This window comes from Macrobrachium nipponense, chromosome 33 (assembly GCF_015104395.2).
Source record: "Macrobrachium nipponense isolate FS-2020 chromosome 33, ASM1510439v2, whole genome shotgun sequence".
NCBI classification, from domain to species: Eukaryota; Metazoa; Arthropoda; class Malacostraca; order Decapoda; family Palaemonidae; genus Macrobrachium; species Macrobrachium nipponense.
This window is the reverse complement of record NC_087219.1, coordinates 68,588,528-68,596,027: the sequence shown is the minus strand read 5'-3', so window position 1 is coordinate 68,596,027 and position 7,500 is coordinate 68,588,528.

The window sequence follows — 7,500 nt, the reverse complement described above, 5'->3', positions numbered from 1 at the left end:
GCATCTATGCAGTAGATATATTACGTGATTTGTTTTTTTCAAAAAACGAAGCCTATCCGGGAGATTCTTAGCTTCTCGTCGGTCAATTCTGATATTTAATCATGATTGTAATGTTTATCAATGTTCAAATACATTGAATAAATTTCCGACATAAAAGAGAGTATCACATATTGCTTTTATCTCAGGTCCCCCTCACCCTACAACTTTCATACTAACACATGACATTTTAAGGAAGGTCTGACAATGAAACAATTCGTAGGGGCAGTTAGTGAAGCCCAGAAACCCAGAGTAAAAACAAACCCCAAATTTGACCATTTATAACTCTGGAAATACTCAACCGACCAGAATGAAACACTGGTTTTAGAGGTATCATACTGAGGTCTGTAGCCATGCAAAATTTCATCGAAATCCGTTCAGCGGTTCTGGAAATCTAGATATAGATTTGTTTCGTTCAGGGGATCTGGTAGATGGTGGGTTGGTGAGGGCCCTAACGAATCTGTGGAGAAATAACTTTAAATGTTTTTCTGAATGCTCGTATTTTTGTGAGAATGCTTTTTTTTTTTTTTTTTTTTTTTTAATAATGACATTTTAAAGTTCCAGTATACCATTAAAATTAGCCACCAAAATTGAGATTTCCTAATGCTCAGGTACGGATTGTTGACAACATTACTTTTCTTGATGTGTGTGAATAGCAAGTGGTGTTAGGAGAAGCTGTCTAACTTACTGTCAGTTATCTTAATGGAAAATTATCACAAAAGTTGACCTACCCTAAATAAAAAGCTTCGATAGTTAGATTGTTTTCATATACACAAATATATATATATATATATATATATATATATATATATATATATATATATATATATATATATATATATATATATATATATTATTATACATATTCATAGTTGCAAGACTTGTTGGAAGAGTCTCAACACAGTTCTTGATCTTATTAGGCTCTTCAGTGTCAAGATGGTGTATCAAAGAGAGTGGTAGGCAGAGTCATCAAACACTAGACCGCTTCCAGGTATCAGGTGCTGCAACAGAGCGGAAGTCAAAGATCAGGGTCAACTGCTGCAAGTTTGCTATCATTATCAGGCTAGGGCAGTCTGTCGTGCCTTACTAGACATGGATAAGTATACAAAGGAAATAAGAAATGAGTTTCACTACACTTCAGCTTCCTTTAGTGTATCTGTATATGTTCAATGGTTTAAAAGTTTTTTTTATCTCATTATTACCTTTTTGACGGATCTTCTGCGCCTTTCCTTGGGCTTGTTTCAGCTCTCATCAGGATATCTTTTTCTAGAATACCCGCTTTTCGTTTGTGCTCTCATTATATTACACTCTCAGAAGCTCTGGTGTTCCTACGCACGAGCACACTAAATTGTTCTCGAATGATCGATAAACTCACTCTATTTGGCGCACAAACAGACACACACGACTGAAATTTTCTGTTAATACGATTTTCGACCAATAGCTGGGTCAACTTGCGCACTCATGCCTTTGCCTATAAGGCTTCATAATATCCTGCTTAAATAATTATGCTTTCTGCTGTTCAACCATCCAAAGTTTTCGCCGATGTCTTGAAGCTTTTCCATAACACTCGCGACTGTGTTGTTGCACATTCCAATCTGTTCGCGACAAAGAGAAAGAGAGAGAGAAAAGAAAACTATGATATGTTACTAACCAATTCTAACTAGCAAGATCTTTTCCAATGGACAAAAATAATTAAGATGTTAAGAAGGCGTTTATCGTATTAAGAAAAGATAAAGCTAAGAGAGAGAGAGAGAGAGAGAGAGAGAGAGAGAGAGAGAGAGAGAGATAATTCTTCTTTCTCTGCATCTGTTCCCACTTATAGTTGGGTTAATTTTCTTTCAGGTTTCCACCATCTGGCTCGGTCATAAACATCGTGCTCTGACAATTGTTTGTCTCTCAGAACCTCTTCAACAATATCCATCCATCTTAGCATTGTCATCTCTGCCGCATCTAATTTCTTCTCTTCCGCTCTCTCTACCGGCCATATTTCAGCTACATAATATCATATGAAAGCTGGTTTCATTACTTACTTGTGCACTCTTCGTTTAAGCCAACAAGCACTTCCTTTTCGAGGGCACAGAAATGAGTCGGCCTACACTTTAGATAATGGTGTTTTGAACAATGGTAATTTTTTAGCTACAATGCAGTTAATGGTAAAATTTGACAGTATTATGACAGCTCATGTTTCCTCAAAGCAAAGCAAGTCTGAGCAGAGAATAAAACGATTAGAGCAACAAGGAAAGGTTCACAGTAAAGGTCGTGGTGGACTTGTTACATACTTGAATAAAACAACTGTAAACTATTTAATCAACATTATGAAAAATATGATTCAAGGAAAAATTGGGCAAGAAGTTAATCAAGCAAAATACTTTTCTATACAGGTTGATTCAACGCAAGATATTTCATCCATTGATCAGTTTAGTATTATTATTCGATATGTGCGTAAAGGTAATATCTATGAGCGACTACTTTCAGTTGTATCAAGTAATGATGGAACAGGACAGGGAATTTTCGATCTATCAATGAAAACGTTACAGCGTCATAAAATTGACCCAGAAAATGCGTATCTGATAGCACAGATGGCGCTGCAAGCTACCATGGGCAGTACAAGGTTTTACAAAGTAGAATCTGATGTGGCAGATCAACATGTTCATATATGGTGCTATGCCCATGTTTTGAGTCTAGTGATAACTGAGACTACAAAATGTTGTGTACCTGCAGTTTCCTTTTTCAATTTGCTTCGGAATTTAGCTACATTTGTGAAGCATCATATAAGCGAATGGCTGTGTGGATAGAAGTGGTAGGAGAACATCTGGGACCAGAGAAAATGAAACGATTAAAGCTAATAGGTGAGACTACATGGACAGGGTAATCAAATGAAGCAACAACTATAGTTGGATGCTTTCATGATGCTTCTGTGATTACTAGTGTGGATTCATTGGTATGCTTAATAAAGATTCAAGAATCAGACAAGTTTGAAACACACGTTTTTCTTCAAGGTTTTCAAAAGTTTGAAACCACATTGACTGCATATACTTATTTGGATATATTTGAAACTACAGCCCCTTTATCAAAATACCTGCAGACCAGTGGATTAGATATGTTTACTGCATGGAGTTTGGTAGATACAGCTACAACAAAGTTGAAGGAACAGACAAGAACATTTGATAATATCCACAGCAAGGCTTTTGAATTTGTAATTAAATGTATTGAGAAAATTTCGCAGATGAATTTGAATGGACATATATATTTTCAAATTGATGCTCTGAAAAATGCATTGCCAGTTAAGAGAAAGAGGAAGAAGATAGAAATGGCAGATGAACTTGCTAGTGATGAAGGAAGCTCGTCAGATCCACTAGTTGATTTTTGAGTAAATGTGTTTGATTTAAAAATGGATCGTATTGTTCAGTCACTGGTTTCACGCTTTGTGCAATACAAACAGTTGTATAAAGATTTATCTTGGTTGGACTCTACAAATTATAAATCGATTGCTGAGTAAGGTTTTCAAGATTAAGCATTGAGAGTAATTATAAAGTTGTTCCCACAAATCAACAATGATCAAGTGAAATTGTAACTGTTTTCTTTTGCTTCAAACTTTGATGTTTTAAAGTTGTTACTTAATGATGGGGAAAATGTGGGCAGCATTTGCACTAGCTGTCAAATGTGCACTACTTGCCCATCTTGTATACTGAAAATTCTAGCTCCCAAAAGACTTCATGACAAGGCATATGATAAACTTTATGAACTATATAAAATATTTGCTCATTATCTGTTACCCAAGTACAGTGCGAGAGGGCATTTTAAAAACTGAAGATTATAAAGACAAGGTTAAGAAATTCAACGTCTGAGAAAAACTTGGAATCTTACATGTTACTATCCATTGAAGAGGAAATGTTGATGAGATGGACAATGAAGTAATTATTAACAGATTTGCACAATCCTCCAGTGAAGTTAAGCGATTGCTCCTAATATAGTGGGCTGCATGTAATAGGTTTTTGTAGTTTTTAGCTGTCTATATACAAACTGTGCAGTACAAGTATGCTTAGATATATCCGAATATTATTTCAAAATTCTTAATAAATTGGTATATGCATGTTATACTTCTGTACTGAAAGTATACTTTTATTTTGTGTATTTCAAAAGGGTCTCATAAAAAAAAATTATGAAAGTAATCAAAACCACATAAATCTAGTCTTTTGATGGGCTTGGCTAAATAAAGGGGAGGTGACAAAATTTGACATAGGTATGATTAATGATAAATGCTCTATATGTCTAAATTATTCGAAAGAAAACTTAAGAAGAAAACGTATAAAAAATGCTGGCTATATGTATCTTCTTGATTTTCTTTACAGGTTTATTGGATTACATTTTTAGTTTGCAAACATTTCAAAATAACACTACTTTACATGTCATTAAACTTTAGATTATAAATTCAACTAAGCAATTATGTATCTATATTTGGTATTACTTTACATTATGTCTTGGTGATTTGCACTTATTAGTAAAAAATAAACGTTCCAATAATTTGTCTTCTGTTTCCACATGTGCATTTTCAAATATTTTATGTATTTGTTATGTGAACTCTATTATAGTATTATGGCTGAGGTTTGGAGTGGGCTCCCTTTTTTGTCACCTGGCAACCACAATTTTTAGACCCATTCCGCCACTGCTGGGCACCTCGGTATGGTAATGATAACTTTTGATTGGCTGGGGTTCTCGGCTGGGGGTCCTTGATATCGTCAAGTTTACGAACCACTGAATCGTAGTACAGACGAAATATCATCTCTAATCAATATACGAAAAACTGAGAATAGTTCTGCAATAAGTATGCAAGAACTGACACTAATTCTTCATATTCTGTTCTTTGTTGATAAAACTAATCAAAATAATAAGTACCCTTTCCCGTGTTAATTAAACCTGTTACAGACATGATGCTATCTATATAACATGTTTTCAAAATGATTATTCCACGATTAAATATTTACCTCCACGTCTATCAAATGCCTATAGCTAAAAATAAATCTTTAAGAAGCTGAAAAGCTCCATTATACTTTGATATATTAACCACTGAATAAAATGCTTTGATGGTTGATTAACCATGAAATTGACATGCTTTATTTAAAAGGCTTATTTCCATCAAAAGATTCATTTCTGATCCAGATAATAGCATTTTATATGATAACATGATATGAAATGGAATATTTGTTTTAAGAACTTATCTTTCGCTAATATTATTACATGAGTATCTATGTTATCTTTGACTGCATTGTTTATCCCTTAAACGGATTAAATAAATACGTGGTTATAAGACACCAATTGATATCCCAATTCAACATGATGCATATATGATAACTGGATAATAATAAAATCCCCACTAAAAATACAAAACTTCATTGTACCGAGAACGATTAAATTATCGTAGCAATACCAACTAGCTGTATACGATACTCACTAGAAAATAATGTTCCGAGGGATTCTACTGTCCAGACAAATGTTAAAACGCACGTATTAATTATTAATAATCGTAAAACCGAACAGGCATCCGAAGAATATTCTGGAAAAATAAATATGATAAAACTAGGAACAGCTGCATCTGGAAACTTATCGCTCACTTCAATTGCATTACGTCCATTACAGTGATCGAACAGTGCTGTCATCATTGTTTATAACGCCAAATGTGCATCAGCCAAGAGAGATTTACTTTTAGGAAATTCCTATTAATTGTAGCAGTTTGTGAAGTTGTTTTGCCTGATACAAAAATTCATGACACCAATCGCATTACCAAGATTGCCATGCAAATTGTTTTAAATGTTTATTTTTGTATTACCAGGGTCAATATTCGTCTGTGTTCTATAATAAATTATTCTTATCGTAACTGTAGATATTCTAATTACTAAAATGAAATTCATTAAGAGATGGGTAAAATTGGTAGAAGAACCTGCTGGTTATTAATACATAAATGATTAATAGATAAAAGACCAGGCCTGTTTCTAACCTGACCGGCAATAGTCAAACACATATAATATAGTTATATGGTTCAGCAACAAAACGTTTAAATAACTTATCACGCTGTCAACATAGTAAGTAGCAACAATAGGCACATATGCATAATTGTAAATTTGATACTTTGTGGCCGGCATGAATACACAGATTTCTTATTCCATACAAAATCTCTCTATAAGTAAAACATATATATCGGTTAGTGAATGACCCTTTTTCTCTACCAATCAAAAATGCTACATAATGTTTAAAACTCAACTACAACTAGTTTTGTCCCACGGAATGATGGGAACTATCTAATGATATGAAAAAATCTTCCGTGCGTACCAGACCAAAATTTTTGTTTTTGAACACCAGTGAGTTTTCTTTATTTAATCTATAAAATAACTTGCCTATTTTAACCATCTCTCAGGGTCTGTAATTTCCTTGTCGTTAAAAGATCCTTTGACGTTATCTTTGAGTCCTTACATGTATGAATTGACCCTTAGGACATACTTGCAATGAATTATAGTTGAATGCGTATTTCCAATAGTGAAAATATGTTCCTTTTATCATCGCTTACCGTTGTCCTTTTCCTAAAATTCATTGATAACTTGTTAAAATTTGAACTTAATCTACTATAATCTCACAAGAAGGTCAACTATCGAAATCAAATATATACTTCACATAAATAAAAAAGAAGTGAAAAATTTAATGGGACAAAAATCTTACACGACGGCTACTACTAAACAGACAAAATCAAAATGTGTCTCTACGTGCAATATAAAATATATATTGAGGCGCGCATTAAAAAAAATACACAATAATAATCTTCATATTTTATATAAAGAGCAAAATGCAATGGAGGGCACGAGGTGCCACCAGCTTCTGTGTGGTCGACGTTCTTTGATCCCTTTAAGAATTAATAACCAAGCAAGTAAGTGTGAATATTGGTAAACGCAAGAGACCTTCACCAAAAATTTCTACATCTACAGAATATCAGTTACGCCCTCAGGAATTTTATTATTCATCATAAATTTCCTTCATCTCCGTAATGCAAAGCGTATTACATATATTTTTCAGTGTTTTCCTCTACAGTACTAATTTCGATTTTAAAAGAATATTAAGAAAAAAATATGTGTACTCCGATTGACAGTGTCACTATATTAATTATCAATATAACTGTTACACATACACTTGTGAGTTAACAAAAGAAGCCTTGAAATGTTGGTGTACGTTCACTCAAAAGTTAATGCATCATTCGTTGGCAAATCTATGATAGGTCACGATTCTTTAAAATCTGAAACACTGGTCATATCAGAATTCTAAACTCCTTTTTCTTACTTATTCACACACGTAGGTGATAATCCTATTTTAGCAAACATGTGTGTGTGTGTGTGTGTTCAAACAATAAAACTAAAACTATTGAAGAAAAATATAAATAGATTATCAAACACAATGAAAGTGGATAATGAATGGTATCCA